The 12,594-nt window shown below is 57.9% G+C and overlaps 1 protein-coding gene across 9 annotated transcripts in view; it reads left to right on the forward strand.

Moving 5' to 3' along the window:
* MRPL21 (mitochondrial ribosomal protein L21) overlaps positions 1–12,594 on the forward strand; it is a 1,021,966-nt gene that overhangs the window by 831,351 nt on the left and 178,021 nt on the right. The window contains exon 1 of one of the 9 annotated variants that reach the window (XM_050758215.1): positions 7,565–7,568. The exons of the other annotated variants lie outside the window; for them this stretch is intronic. The gene's annotated coding sequence lies outside the window, so the exon portion shown is untranslated. Of the gene's footprint in view, positions 1–7,564; positions 7,569–12,594 lie in introns of those variants that run through there. 9 annotated transcript variants of the gene reach the window in all.

Consider the following 12,594-nt stretch of genomic DNA (forward strand, 5'->3'; position numbering starts at 1 on the left):
AGGAAACGTTCAAGATGGCCTTATTAAAGATAATCATCCTGGCTGAACAGGACAAAAATAGATTAAGTCGCTTCCGAACTCTGAGAGCAGGATACGTGGCCCAGCGGAGCATCTCTAAACCAAAGCGGGTGGCGGCGGGGAAAGATTCCACGGCTTTCCCTTGGGTTTCACCACTTGCAAAAAGCTTCCCAGTCAGCTGGTGGGGAAGCCCAGCCCCTCACCCCACCCCACCCCACCCCAAGTGCAGGGCAGGCGCTGAGCCCCAGGCTAGCAGAGGCAGGGAGTGGGCTGCAGGCGTGGAGGGGTTGGGGGGGCTGGAGCTGCACACAGGAATGTCAGGGCCTGGCTTAATTTCTAAACCTGCCATATGGCCCTGCGTCCTGGGACCCAGGCTGGTGGCCAAGGAGGAGCCCTGGGGCTCGGTCCACAGCCCTCCAGGCCGGCTGCACAAAGCCATTTTTCAAAGGTGTTTCCCAACAGTCTCTCTCGAAGGAACTGCCCTTTGAGAAGCTGTCTTGGGCTCGAGCCAGGCAGGGATGTCTGGGGGCTCTTGGCAAACGTGCCAGCCGTCCCCAGATCAAAAGTGCCTTTCTTGGTTGCTCACTGCCTCTCTGTGCCAGGTGAATGAGCTGTGGGGGAACCCGGGGCTGGGCAAGGCCGGAGTTGTCTTACCCAGACTCAAAGATGGGGGCGGGGGCTGACCACAGGTGCGGTGTGCCCCACCAATCCATAGAAACCCCAACCCACGGGGCAATGGCTCACATTACAAAAGACCCATGGTGAGGCCCCTTCAAACCGAAGCTCCCCAAGGACATGGCACTGTTTGTTCAGGGATCATTCGCCATGTGACAGAGAGAGGCCCAGACCAAGGAAATGTAAGGCCAGAGGGCTCACAGGCCCTGCCAGCTGACGTGGCCTCGGTCTAGACAGAGAGACGGGCAGAGTGGGCATAAGGGGGGTCCGCGAAACCAACCCAACCTTCATTCACCCACCACGGGGGCCTCCCTTCTGGGCAGGGGCAAGTGCTTTCAACCCAGCAGGTGGGCACTGGCAGCCCCGCTGTCACACAAGCCCCTGACGTCTTCTTGCTGCAGACACACTGGTGGCAAGGGCTTGTGCGTGGACGCGCGTGACCCGACGTCCCATCAGCCAGTGTCCAAGAGAAAGAATCCAGGATGCCGCTTATGCAGAGAGCCCTGCACGCCCCACTCCCGGTTTCCCGTGCTGCCAGGCTGGGACCAAGTCCACCTTGGATATGTGGCTGGCAACTGTCATCACTACCAGGTTCATCTCACTGGCACTCACTCCCTGCCGCCCGCCAATAATGCCAACAAAACCCACAGTGGAGCCAGGGCCTCGGGGGAAAGAAGAAAGATCTGCAAGGGCCTCCCCGACCACCTCCAGATGCCTGAGCCCCAGAGCCGATTTGCACGGAGGCAGAACAGCATCGAAGGCTGGTCCCAGGCCAGGCACCTGGGACGGCTTTGGGCCCATCTCCCACCTGTCCTCGCCTTAAACCAACAGGGCAGGGACTGTGGTTATTCCTATTCTGCAGATGAGGCACCCAAGGCACAAGGAGTCTGCGCAGCCAGGGGGTGGAGGCGGAGCTGTGGCTGCCCGGGGAACATTTCTGAGGACACCATTCCTGGCACTGTACAAACCCACTCTGTTGTCTCCATTGGCTTCAGAGAATCAGCAACTGATGGCCAGTGCAGCACAGAGAACTAATGGGCCCATTTTACAGATGGGGAAACTAAAGTTCAGGCAGGTCCAATAATTTGCCCAAACACCAAACAGCTGAAAATGGCAAGGCTGGGATCAGAAGGAAGACTCAATGCTGGAGCCTCTCCGGCCCCCGGCCCTTCATTTCTGATACCTGCACCCCACTCTCTGGCCTTCACCCCTCCCAGTGCCTAGCAGGCGGCCATTCAAAGCAATGCCGGGTTCCGTCCCTCACCGTAAAAATCAAACAGCTGCCTGCTCATGAATGCTTGTGAGACAGAAAACACCTGGAAAGGTAGAATCGTGTGCCCCCAAAATTCACATCCACTTGCAATCTCAGATGTGACTTTATTTGGAAATAAGGTTCCTGCAGATGTAATTAAGTTGAGGTCATATTGGAGCAGGGGAGGCCCTGAATCCAATGTAATGGGTGTCCTTATAAGTAGAGAGAAATGTGGACAGAGACACACAGGGGAGAAGACACGTGAAGGGGAGACACAGAGACTGGAACGATGCAGCCACAAGCCAAGGAACGCCAGAGCCGCAAGAAGCCAGGAGCAGCAAGGAGGGACGCTTCCCTCGGGCCTTCAAGAGGGCACACGGTCCTGCCAGCACCTGCACCTGGGACTTCCAGCCTCCAGAACTGCAAGACAGCACATTTCCATTGTCTAAAGCCACTCGGGCTGTGGTACTTTGCACAGAAGCCCCAGAAAATCAAATACAGCATCCAGCGCCCTGCAACTGAGCCATGGGGCTCAGCTCCCACCTGTTCCTACCACATTATTGGCCAGCTGAGGATGGGAGTGAATTTTGTTCTGGAACAAATCATAATAATAAATGCTAGAACTCTCCACCCCGGTGCACACAGGTCCCCAGAGCCTGGAAGGGTGGCCTCTCTTGGGAGCATTCCTGCTTGCACCAGTCAAGTGGGTGGCCCCTCTGTAACCTCTACCAGATTCACTTTTCCCCCTTTCTCCCGTTCAGCCCGGAGTCCGCCTCCTGGGGCCGCTGCCCCCGTGCAGGTGGGAGCAGAGCTCGCCATCCTGCCTGCCCCGTGGTCAGGTGGAGCCACTGACTTTCAGTTATGTGACAGGACTACTCGCCAGGTGGAAAGCGGGACCATCGGCCCCGGCGCCCCCAAACACATTCTTGGCAACTGAAACAAATGCCAGAGGTGGAGAAGCTGGGCAAGATTGCCTCCCAGAGGGGGCATGCTGCTGGGCGTGCGAACCCTTCATCAGACCGCAAGGAGCCAGCGAACGTTTGATGAGGGCCCCGGAGTCTCGGGCCCTTCTGCCTGGGCTGGTCCCATGTCCCGCTTGAGTGGTGTGGGTCAGCAGCTTTCCTCCAGCCCAGCCATGGCCATTGTTGCCCACCTGCCACTTCTCACGGGAGCAGGGCCCTCACTCCCCCTTCCCAGCACTGCTGAGAGGTCTCCTTGCCTCCAGCCACAGAGCCCCTGATGCGTCCCCGCCTCCTGGCCAGAGCGCAGGCTGTGCACCGCCTGTCCCCACAGCTGAGCTAACACCGCCACCTTCGGGCACTCAGACCGAGACAATATCCCCCACCCATGTTCTCCTGTCCTAACTGGGTGACTCCTAACCTCAGACAGTCCCCAAAACAAATGCAATCCCTTTTGCCCATCAGAGTGGCCACCACCACCCTGGTGCCTAGAGGCAGCCAGCCCAGGTGTGCTCAGGGGTGAGCGTGTTCCGGGATGTTTTGAGCCCCAGCTCCCTCCTCTGTAAGTCAGAAGGGAGAATGCATGAGTGTGCACAACACACTTCTACCCAGAGTGTTCTCGCTGCGGCCACCGACGGAGGTCCAGAGTCCCCCAGGCTCTGCTCTGATGCTGGCCCAGCACCCAGAGTTTTCTTTGATGATTTTTCCAGGGCTGTGCCAGAGGCTGGGTGGGCTATGTCAAGGAGAAAAATCAGGGAAGGGTTGGGGGGGAGCTGACAGATGGGCAGGGCACCTGGGGCCCAAGCTGCTGCTGCACTCAAGGAACAGACACTGGGGTGACCTCAGCTATTGCCCAGCATGTCTGGGCCTCAGTTTCCCCTCTCAGTCCTCCCTGCCCTGTCCACTTCCAGGATGAGGGGCTGTGGAGTTCAGGGGGAAAGGGGCAGCTGTCCAACTCGACCTCTGACAGCTCCCAACCTATTCCCCCTCCTGGGACTTTGGCCCTGTCTGCAAAGCGCGACCCCCCTCACCAGTGGCCCACTGCGATGGAATGAGTCGCATACCCACAGAATCACAGGGTCTTTTGAGCACCTCACATACCTGGTGGGACTGACGTGCCCCACCCGGGGAGAAGGGAGTCTCAGTGTCCCCACAGTGGCTGGCAGGTGGACAGACCCAGGGGCGGCTCCAGCCCCACCCAGAGGGAACCCCACAGCCAGAGATGGCTCCATCGGCGCCCTGCACTCCAGGCAGCCGGCTGGCCTGGTGACGGGAGCCAGCCGCCCACCTCATCACACCCTCTCCCCACTAAAAGCAAGCTGCCCTCCCTCCTGGCTAGAATCTAACAAGTGTTGGTTGTCACCGCCACCATGCGGATTCCCCTAGGGTCCCTTAGGCAAGGACTGCAAGGTTCCCAGCACAGGCCCAGGAAGGCTGCCAGGAGGAGGAGGAGTTCCTGCCGGGAGGGGACTCCCCCTGCCCTCCCAGGCCTGGTGCTGGGCGGTGCTAGGAGGGTACCAGGGCCTGGCACCGGGTCTCCTGCCACTAGGCTCTGCTGCCCTCCGCTGGCTTACCCAGGAACTGCGTGTACCCAGGGTAGCATCTCCAGGTGTGTCTAGCCTACCTGCTCTACCTGGCCCTGCCTCTGGACATCCAGGGCCTCTGTCGCAGGCCCTCACCTGTATGCAAATTATGCTCTGAGGGCATCTTGTGGGTTACAAGGTGCCAGCGATGCCAGCCTCCTGCCCCAGGCCCAGCTGGAATGGGCTCAGTCATGCCTGCCCTCGACTGCTAGGTCTGCAATGCAGATACTGCTTCCCTGGTGCACACTTGGGGTGGGGCTCGCTATTCAACACCACCTGGGGCTTCTCCAAAAGGTGATGACGTCACCCCTGAGACAAGGTGGGCATTGGGACCCAGCACCTATGTGGGACCCAGAGGGAGGAGGCTCGCAGCCCTGCCAGGAGCCCCTTCCCCTCACTTCCACCCCATCTCACACACCAGGAACCTGAGGCCAGTGGAGAGAAGGGGCCACAGTGCCCGTGCCCACAGAGCTGGGCTCATATCCAAGACTGTGTCCCCTCCAAGCCCAGCTCATCACTCTCTGGCCTGCCAGTGATTGACAAACCAGTGGACCAGCCGGCAGGCCTCCTCTGAGGTCTCCTAGACTGCCTGCTCCTGGAGCAATACCCAAGGTGACTGATGCCCCATGCGGCTGGAGCACTCCCCACCTGGGCAGGTGGTTTTGCACCAGCACCACCCTGCCACGCCTGTCCCATGGACCCCCCACCCTGGGCCCAAGAAAGGTTGTTCCCAAATGCCACAGCCCCCTGAGAGGTCACAGGGCATCCCTCTGCCCAGCTGGTACCCCCAACCCAGGCTCGGGCAGCATTCGAGGCCACCGCTCCAAACAAAACTGAGAGAGAGAGGAGCCCTGGGGACGGCCCCAGGCTGCAAGCCCTCCGGAGGCTCCCGGAACCCAGGGGCTCAGGCCTAGATGTGTTCCAGAAGCACCCCTGGGCCGCTTCATGGAGAAACAGCAGGGCACAGAAGCATAAAATCATTGCACTCGCTCCATGTAGCCTTGGCTGCCTGGAGGTCGCGACGTGAGGTCTTGTGGAGCTCGGCACCCGGAAGCAGCTGCTAATGAGCACAGTTCGGGGCTGTGCTGGTCTCCTCCATCCACCACAACAATCACCACCAACCAGTGCTCAGAACAGCAGAGGTTTCTTCTCCCACAGTTCCGGGGGTCAGAAGTCAGGGCATCGGTAGGGCCGTGCTCCCACCAGGGGGCTCTAGAGGAGGGTCTTCCCTGCTTCTTCCAGCCCCGGAGGACTCCCAGCATTCCCTGGCTTGTGGCCACATCGCTCCAGTCTCTGCCCTCTTTGTCTTCACGTGACCTTTTCTGTGGTCTCTGCATTCTCCCTTCTTATAAGGCACCAGTCGTTCTATCCAGGGCCACCCCAAATCCTGCATGGCCTCCCCTCAAGGCATTTAATCTAATTACATCTGCAAAGACCCTGTTACCCAAATAAGGTCTCATTCGAGGTACCAACGGTTAGGACCTGGTCATACTTTGGGGGATCCCTGTTCAGCCCACTACAGTGATGCTAATGCTGAGAGGTGGTTCTCAGCGTATGACCCCCAGCCCGCACCATCAGCATCACCAGGGAGCTGGTCAGGAGCGGAATTCCCAGGTCCTTCCCAGGCCTCAAAATCGGAACCCTGGGGCGGGGCCCAGCGGCCTCTTCCATGAGCCCTCCAGGAATCCCGACGGACACTAACGTTTGGAAACCACTGGAACAATGCCGGAAAGCTCCCCCACCACCCCACTTTCCATATGTACTGGTGAGTGTCAGCTTTGGGTGGATCGGGTGCCATGCTATCAGCTCATTTATTGTGACCAGGGCTTTCCAGCACTCACAGGCCCACAGCCAGCTGTGAGACAGGAGGGCGAGGTTGATGCTGGGACAGACAGAACAGGTGGTAGAAACTGAGAGGGCGTTGCTCTGATGGGGGAGATCAGGAAAGGCCTCGTGGGGAGGGGGCTGGGCCGACCCCATGCACTCCCTGTCGCGGCTAAGCCACTAAACTACACCGGAGCTGAGGTGCAGGTGAGCTTGAAATCAGAACTAAGCTACCCCCGACATTACACTCACAAAAGACAGGCAGGAGCCCTGTATGGACCAACAGAAGCCTCACCCATTCCGGGCCTGGGAACTTCCCGGCACTCCCTCCAATATGAGCACGCCACAGACCGCAGTCGTGTTCCTGAGGCCTCCGCCCCACCCCGAGCAGAAGGCACAGCTACCTTCAAATCACGCGGCCACCGCAGCCGGCATCTCCACGCGTCCCTGCTCAGCGCTGCGCTGCAGCTGCACAGGCCTTGCTCCGTCACACCTCGGGGTCTAGGATATTCTGTTAACTGCTGCTCAATGTAATCATTTTCCTTGTATCTCCGTGGATTTGGGACTGATTTAAATACATTATGTGAGGCGGGGCGCAGTGGCGTGGCGCTTTGGGAGGCCGGGACAGCCAGATCCTTTGAGGCCAAGAGTTCAAGACCGGCCTGGCCAACACAGTGAAACCCTATCTCTACTAAAAATACAAAAATAAAAAAGTCAGGCGTGGTGGTGCACACCTGAAATCCCAGCTACTCAGGAGGCTGAGGCAGGAGAATCGCTTGATCCCGGGAGGCAGAGGCTGCGGTGAGCCAAGATCACGCCACTGTACTCCAGCCTGGGTGACAAAAGCGAAACTCCGTCTCAAACAATAATAAAATACTAAAAAGGACAATAAAAGGAGCAAATGCCCCACTGACCCACCATCCACGGGACGCGTTCATATGTATGCAGTGTTGCTGCTCTGCAAACACACCTGTAACGGGATTTAAAATGGGCATTTCCACCCGAAAACTGGAGATGTGACATCCCAAGGCAGGAGGCCTCTGGACATAAGAATTTACAGAGGAAACGAATAAAAACCAGCTCCCGACTTGTAGGCCTCTTCACCTTTCACCCACTGGAGATGAGAGAACACCCAGAGGGACCCAGAAAGTGGGGTTAGTGCAAAGGGTGTGGCCACTCCACCAGCCAACGCCCAGCCTGGTGACAGGGCCACATGGAGATGGTGCCTGATGCCACAGCAGCCCGGCCATGTGGGGGTGGGCTGGGGAGGGCACCTCTAGCCTCCAGCCAGTGGGCCCAAGAATAACTGATGCTGCCGGGATCCAGGTGGGGACCACGCGGGAGGGGCAGAGGACCCTGGCATGAACTATTTGAAGACTGGCTTAAGGACCCATAGGAGGACCAGGGTCCCCAGTGCCTGAGGTGCTGGGCCAATGAAGGGCCCAGTAGAGGAGCTGACAGGAACCCAGGGAGCCCGATTCAGCTGGAGGCCACCCGCATCAACCGACGTCAGAGCCCACCTCCATCGACCCAGGAAAGGAAGGCCCCTCGCCGCTGACCTCTCCTGCCAGTGCCTCAATCGGCAAATCTGGAAGGAAGAGGTGCCAGGAGAGAGGAAGGAAGTGGCCAGATCCCAGGACTCCCGTCCCAACAGAGTTCCCATGAGTTCCACGGCTGACCCACAGCCCCCTCCTTTCCGACATGCCTGGTGCCCCTCACCTGGCAATGGGAGGGCCCGGCTGCACCAGGGATGGGTCCTGCAAGCGGGCGGCAACCACGGCCTCGAGGGTCCCTCGCCCAGAGCATTGCTACTGGGAGCTCCGCCTGCTGCACCCCACACTGCTTCTCCCTCCCTCACTCTTCACTCCACTCTGCACTTATCAAGGTCATTACCACGGGACATGGGAAAGGAGAGGGGCCATATGCCCACCGCCATCCTGAACACTGAGAGCTAAGGACTTGAGCGTAGAGAGGCTGGTGGTCCACCCAGACCGCAGTCGCTATGGCTGAGCCCAGGCCTGGAAACCCAGGAGCCACCCCATGGGAAGTCCGTGGCCACGGCTTGGGGCTGCAGGCAGAGGGGCCCTGGGCTCACGCTCCACCTTGCCACCTGTCTGCATGGGCCCCTGAATCACCTTGTGCCTCAGTCTCCTCACCTGCGAAACGGGGACAATGACCCCACATGCAAGGGGCTCTGAGGGTTGAAGCCGGTGGTTGAAGCTCACAGCCCAGGTCGCTGGCTCGGCTTCCTCACTGCCATTATCCCAACAAGCCCACTCGCCTCCTTTTCCAAAAGACAGGATAGGAGCCAGGGAAAGCCGATTTCAAGTCCAAGACCACGGCCAGTAGCAGGCAGGACCCAGGCCAAGCCTCAGACTCTAGGCCGAGTGTCACCTGCTACCTTCCACGGTGACACACAGAGCCACTGGGAATGGCCACCCTGCCGTGGTGGGCAAAGGGCCGTCCTGGGAGTTGCATCTGATGCTGCAGCATTGATTCAGTGAGTGTTTATCCGGGGCTAGAAGAAGCCAGGCACACGGAGCTCACATTTCCACCCAGAGGTACCAGGTGGTCAAAAGCAGAGAAGGCTGGGGCCGGGAGGAGCAGCAGCAGCAGCACCATTCGCTGGCTGTGCAGTCTTGGCAGGTTATCCACCTTCTTTGAGCCTCAGTTTCCCCATCTGTCAGTGGGTGACTCTGTAGGATTAAACACATCCTTCCTCCGGCCAGCAGGTAAAGGGCTCCGGAAAGCACCTAGAGGCCAGCAGGCCCCCAGCAACATGACTTCTGTCACTCCCAACCAATTATCACTATTATTACTCTCCTGAGATTCCTTTCAAGGGAACTAAAACACAATGGCCATGTGTTCCCTGCCTCCAAGACTAGAAAGTGCCTTCACCCCCTTCACCCCCTGGGCCTCCCGCCATGAGCCTTCGAAACACGCAGACGACCAAACCGAGGCTTCTCTGGGTCCTGGCTCACATCCCAATGTCTCCCAACATGGTGCTGGGGTCACCAACGCCGGGTGGTGGCCTCCTCCAGGCCTAGCCCACCCAGGCTCGTCTCCGCCAGGAAGGGCCAGGCTGACCGACATGAAGACACGTGCCTCTTCAGGTAGAAACCTTTTCCCTTTTCCCAAAGGCCCTTAGGAAGCTCCAAGCTGGCTTGGAGTAACAGCAGGTCTTCACGCTTCATATCCAGCCTCTTCCTCCTGGTCCCAGCCTTTTCTCTGTCGTCCCCCTGGTACGTCCAGGTGAGAACGTGAGCGCCCTGTGCCTGGCTCACAGTAGCCCCAGACAAACACTGACTGCGTGCTACAGCACCAGATGTCAGCCACCTTCTGTTCTTTCTGGCATTCGATGGCACGAATAACTACAGATTTCTCCACACCACAGGGCCTCGCAGGGGGAGTGGAGGGGCTCAAAAGCCCAGGAGCATGGAGCTATAGGATTGGGGGCATCAGCCGGGAGCTACCAGACCCCACAGAGGCCGGGACCCCATTTCTGCTCTCTTCATGCCCAGGGGCTCTTGCTGGTGTCTGTGCCCCTGGGAGTGGCAGGGTCCGGTCAGGCTCTCCACATCCAGCCGTGCACCCTGCACACACTCCAGAGCCCAGGCAGACGGGCCAACGTCCTGCCTGGCTCCTGCCGGCCAAGCCACACGTCCACCAGTGTGGCCAGGGGCACCGCAGCACTGAGCAGCCAGCGCTCTTCCCTGATTCCCCCACCCAGAGAGGTTGGGTTCATTCCAACCACCCAGAGAAGGGGCCGTTCTGCAGCTGCTCCTCCCAAAGCACTGCTGGTTTCAAACTGGTCCCTAGCAGCTCTGGGTGCTCCTTACAATTTACTGAAAGAAAACAAGGCAAGGAGGGAGGGAAGCTGGAGCTCCTAGGCCACCCGGCCTCCACATGTGGCCCCTGCCAGCAGCAGCACCTGGAACTTTTCACACATGTACATCCTCAAGCCTGGCCATCTCCATCAGAAACGGGGGCAGAGGCTGGGAATCTGCGTTGTCAACATTCCCCAGGGACTTCTGACGCATACTCAAGTCAGAGACGTGCTGGCAAACACCCAGCACTGCGTAGGTCTCAGCTTCGTAAATAAGAACCACTCTAGAATGTTCACCATGGACTTGTGTTATCGGGCCCCCACCCACCTCACAAGTCAGTGTGCCCGTCAGCTGTGCTTAAAAAGGCCACAACCCGCAGGGCCTGGGAGGCAGGCAGGCAGGCTCACCTGGCAACAGGTGCTGCTGGGGCCTAGGCCCAGGTGTGGATTAGCCAACTGTGGTCGGAACCAGGGAGGGACTCAGGCCTATACAGACCCCCCCACAGGTGTGGGTCCCACCACCCTGTAAGGCTCCGATTGAATTACTCAGAAGAATAGCTGCCCCACACACACACCCTGACACGTGATTCGAGGGCTGGGGAGAGGCGTACAGGAGGCTGTGCCCGCTGCCCTGGGCCGTCTGCTGGCCGCTTTGATGTGAGGAGTGTTGTCTGGGCTCCACGCCTCCTCTTTGATTTTTAGGAGCGGTGCGGTATGCCCAGTCCCATTCGGTGGTTTTTAAGCAAGAACTGTTCTAACCTTTTCCTAAGAACCACTAATTATCTCAGGCAGGAAACCCAAGCCAAGCCATTCTGGCGGTAGGGAAGATTCCCCCTGCTGTGCCGAGCGGGACAGAGACCACATGAAAGGCCCCAGCCTGCTTGCTAAGACCCTGATCCCAGGCCCCAGCGACAGACTGGGCATGGATCTCGGACCCCATCCAGCCACCTGCACTGGGGACAGCACGTGGGAGGGAAACTGGGAGAGGACCCTGATGGCCACTGAGGGCTCCCACTGGAGACACCAGGCCTGTGGGGCCAGCAGAACAACAGCTCTGGTCAGCCCTGTGCTTGAGCCCTGGGGGCAGAGGCCCTGCCAGCCCAACCCAGCCCCACCCTGCGTCTGCCCCACTGTGCCCCTGGCACTGCATGTCCTGCCACTGCCCAGCAACGTCCCCGTAGCTGACCCCTGCCCAGCCTTCTCATTCCTGCTTTGTCCCTTTTCTGGCTGCACCCCAGGTCTCCCCCATCAGTCCACACAAGATCCTCCCACGTGAAAACCACCACAATATCCCCTTTGCAGCGAGATTCCCTGGGGGAGCCGTCCACCCTCCCTGTCTTCAATGCCTCTCCTCTCATTCTCCTTTTAATATCTGGCACATGCAAAACAACACACGTACATGTGTATGTTCCAAAGGTTAATACCATGACCATGAGCCCTGCCCAGCCCCACCAGGACAAGAACGTCCCCCGGAACTTGCTCATGGCAGTCAGTTCCTTCCCATCCCATCCCCATTTCCCCAAGAGGTGGCCACTCCCTGGACCATAGGCTTCTGTCTTGTGTTGAAGTAATCTCATCACTGACATATGCATGCCTGCATGGTACGTTGTTTAAACCTTGTTTTTGAAGATTACATGAATAATACTGTGCCATGTGGAGACTTTCAGAACTTGTTAACCCCACAATGTTTCTAAGATGTTTCCAGGTAGCTGTTTGCAGCTGGAGTTCATTCATGTTCATGGCCGTGTAATATTCCACTGTCACCAAGCTGCAGTGTACCTGTCATTCTGTTGAGGACGTTTCGGCTGGCAGGTGTGTTGCTAGTACTGATACAGGATCACTCTGCCAACTGTCTTCCAGTGCACATGCGCAGCAGTTTCTCTTGTCAGTGTATCTAGCAGAGAATTACTAAGATATGTCCTATTCAATTGCAACAAATGACACCAAACAATTTTCCAAAGAGGTTGTTTCAGCTTCGTTTGTCTCCAAGGGTAAACATGTAAGTACCAACAATTTAGATGGTCCAACCTCTTCCACTTTGACCATAGAGTGAGTGAAATGTCGTGTTTCAGTTTCATGTTGCATATTTCTAATAACTAGTAAGATGGAGCACCTTTTGACATAGCTATGGAACCTGGTGTTTGCTTTTCTGGTAAAAGCCCAACTTTCTATCGCTTTGTCTGTTTCTTCCTAATTTGTACGTAGTTTTTATGTGGTCTGGATATAAGTTCTTAGCCGTATCAGTTACCAAAATCTTCTCCCAGTGTGTGGCTTGCCTATTAGGTGGCACACAGGTGACCCCAGTGATCCTTACCCTTACACAGTCTCCTCCCGTGAACACGTCACTCCCGGGCTTGGGCTGTGTTAGGTGGCACACAGGACTTTAAGGATGGACAGCTGTCCTGGTGGGTCTGGCCTAATCAGGTGAAACTGTAAATGGCACAGGCTTTTCTTAAA

Source organism: Macaca thibetana, chromosome 14 (genome assembly GCF_024542745.1).
Source record: "Macaca thibetana thibetana isolate TM-01 chromosome 14, ASM2454274v1, whole genome shotgun sequence".
Lineage (NCBI taxonomy): Eukaryota > Metazoa > Chordata > Mammalia > Primates > Cercopithecidae > Macaca > Macaca thibetana.